This window comes from Acromyrmex echinatior, chromosome 3, assembly GCF_024713525.1.
Source record: "Acromyrmex echinatior isolate Ae372 chromosome 3, ASM2471352v2, whole genome shotgun sequence".
Lineage (NCBI taxonomy): Eukaryota > Metazoa > Arthropoda > Insecta > Hymenoptera > Formicidae > Acromyrmex > Acromyrmex echinatior.
Window position 1 is genome coordinate 609,435 of NC_141854.1, and position 3,231 is coordinate 612,665.

Below are 3,231 nucleotides of genomic sequence, written 5' to 3' on the forward strand. Positions count from 1 at the left end.
AATAATGTAATTAATATGTTCAATTGCATTTAACGATTTAAAAAACAAAAAAGGTAAGAGTTTCAACTGAAAGAATATTGGATTTACACAGATTTACGATTGGATTGTACAGACTTACTTAATTATTAATTACGAAATCATTTTGTAAGATAAGAAAAATTAAATGTAATTAAAACTATTAAATATTTATGTTATACATTCAGAGAAAGGTTTCTTCGATTCAAAGAAAAGAAAGTGTTCCTTTGCTACACGGTTAAAGAAAAAAATTTCTTTAATTTGAAAAAATTATGTTTAAATCAAAGAAATAACGTTCAAATCAAAGAAATGTTTTCTTTAATCGTATAGCAAAGAAACATTTCTTTGAAGAAATTTTTCTCTGGATGTAATAAAAAAATTAAATTACAGAATGCGATGAGACGCTACTCATGTGCAATGCAGACGCTACTCATATTCTTCTGAAAATATAAACGTTTTAAACACAAGGAAACGCTATCGTTTCCACACCACTTTGAGGTAGATAGCTTGGCGCGTTTTTTTTTAAGTGGTTTCCTCAGTAGGCCTAATCCACTCTCATTGTTTAATGCAACAATTGTTCGAAATGTCTTCCTTGTGCTTGTGAACAGAGTTCGGCTCTTCGAACTATTTGCCGCGTTGCATGGTGCACCATGTCCGACGTAATGGTATTAAAGGCCGCTATGATCTCATCGCGTACCTCATCAAATTCCAGGCCATCACGCCTGTGCTCGATTAAATTTTTTATATGGTCCCAAACGAAGTAATCAAGCACATTTAAATCTGGTGACCTTGCCGGCCAAGTAATCGGACCACCACGACCCATCCACCTCTTCGGAAAACGCGCGTCTAACATTTCTCTTATTTGGCGAGAGAAATGTGCGGGAGCTCCATTATGCTGATAAATCAGCGTTTGGCGAATATTGAGAGAAACGTCCTCGAGAAGCACCGGTAAATCATTTTCTAAAAATTCTGTGTAGGCCTGTGCGCTGAGATGTGGCGGCAAAAAATGAGGACCGAATAAAAAAATTGTTAATTGTAAATACATTCAAAAAAACTATGGAAGAAAAGCTATTTTCTTTATAATTTACAAGAATATTTACCACTCGGTCCTTTAACACTCCTGCCCATACGTTGATTGACCAACGATATTGAAAGGCGCCCTCGCGAATGGTGTGTGGATTTTCGAATTGCCACACCAAATGGTTTCTTGAACACACCATTTGACGTAAAAGTGGTCTCATCCGTCCATAAAATATAATCGGGAAATGAGGCATTTCGCCGATATTGTGCAAGAAGCCCTGCGCATATTTTATTGATGTTTAATCTCTGCAAAAAAGCATTGTGATTATCGAATAAAAAGAATAAGTAAATACCTTCATAAAAATGAACGAGCGGAGCTTTATCTCGCTCCAGCAATTGCTGTACTGAGAAAAAAACATTTAACAATCGGAAACATGGACTGTCCAATGTTTCCGATTGTTAAATGTTTTTTTCTCGTTCGCCACCAACTGTACACGTGTGCTGGTCTGTATTCGGTGACAACGTGCGCTTATAAATATGTCATATAATACGGAAGAGTATACAGATATGATTATCTGTTTACGGGATGGCTGAAACGGGAAAATGCTGAACTCGCGGCGCGTATTTACGCGGAACGATTTCCTAATCGTGAGCGGCGTCCTTCGTCAAAGGCCATTAGGAAATGTATCCTACGGGCGAAGGAAACAGGCAGTCTCCTGCGGGAGACGCGAAACTATGGTCCACCGATACATCGCAACGTCGGTCTTGAAGAAGGAGTCCTTCGGATGTTCGACGAAAATCCTGGAACCAGTGTGCGTCTCGCGCACTCGGTTTACCGCGATGTACGGTGCATCGCATTTTACAAAATAATTTACGGTCGTTTCGTTACCAACGCATATAGCAATTGCTGGAGCGAGATAAAGCACCGCGCGTTCATTTTTGTGAAGGTATTTACTTATTCTTTTTACTCGATAATCACAACGCTTTTTTGCAGAGATTAAACATCAATAAAATATGCACAAGGCTTCTTGCACAATATCGGCGAAATGCCTCATTTCCCGATTATATTTTATGGACGGATGAGGCCACTTTTACGCCAAATGGTGTGTTCAACTCAAGAAACCATTTGGTGTAGCAATTCGAAAATCCACACACCATTCGCGAGGGCGCCTTTCAATATCGTTGGTCACTCAACGTATGGGCAGGAGTGTTAAAGGACCGAGTGGTAAATATTCTTGTAAATTATAAAGAAAATAGCTTTTCTTCCATAGTTTTTTTGAATGTATTTACAATTGACAATTTTTAGGTCGGTCCTCATTTTTTGCCGCCACGTCTCAGCGCACAGGCCTACACAGAATTTTTAGAAAATGATTTACCGGTGCTTCTCGAGGACGTTTCTCTCAATATTCGCCAAACGCTGATTTATCAGCATGATGGAGCTCCCGCACATTTCTCCCGCCAAATAAGAGAAATGTTAGACGCGCGTTTTCCGAAGAGGTGGATGGGTCGTGATGGTCCGATTACTTGGCCGGCAAGGTCGCCAGATTTAAATGTGCTTGATTACTTCGTTTGGGGCCATATAAAAGATTTAATCGAGCACAGGCGTGATGGCCTGGAATTTGATGAGGTACGCGATGAGATCATAGCGGCCTTTAATATCATTACGTCGGACATGCACCATGGAACGCGGCAAATAGTTCGAAGAGCCGAACTCTGTTCACAAGCACAAGGAAGTCATTTCGAACAATTGTTGCATTAAACAATGAGAGTGGTTTAGGCCTACTGGGGAAACCACTTAAAAAAAAACGCGCCAAGCTATCTACCTCAAGGTGTGGAAACGATAGCGTTTCCTTGGTGCTTAAGGGGGTGCTGGAGTGAAGGCTGAAGTTAATCAAGGTCGATATTGCAGATTTTTATTTCCAATAAGATGCTTACGCCCTCTGCGTTAATATGATCGTCAATATGATGATGCAGGAAATTCGATCGATTAATTATCGATATTTTTATTCCGTTTCCTATATTACCATCTTAGCAGGGACGTGTATTAGAGTCGGTTCCACAAATGTAAAATTTATTTTGCAAAATTTAACAATTTTAAAATTGAGAAAAAAATAAACCGTAATTGAAGTTAATCTTATATTTGTAGAATCGGACCTTAGAAATACAGTTGTATTATATACACATGCAGTGTAGGCC

General features: G+C 39.2%; 1 pseudogene; it reads left to right on the forward strand.

Moving 5' to 3' along the window:
- Positions 1-907: 907 nt before the first annotated feature.
- LOC147910077 (uncharacterized) lies at positions 908-2,794 on the forward strand (annotated as a pseudogene).
- The last annotated feature ends 437 nt before the right edge of the window (positions 2,795-3,231 follow it).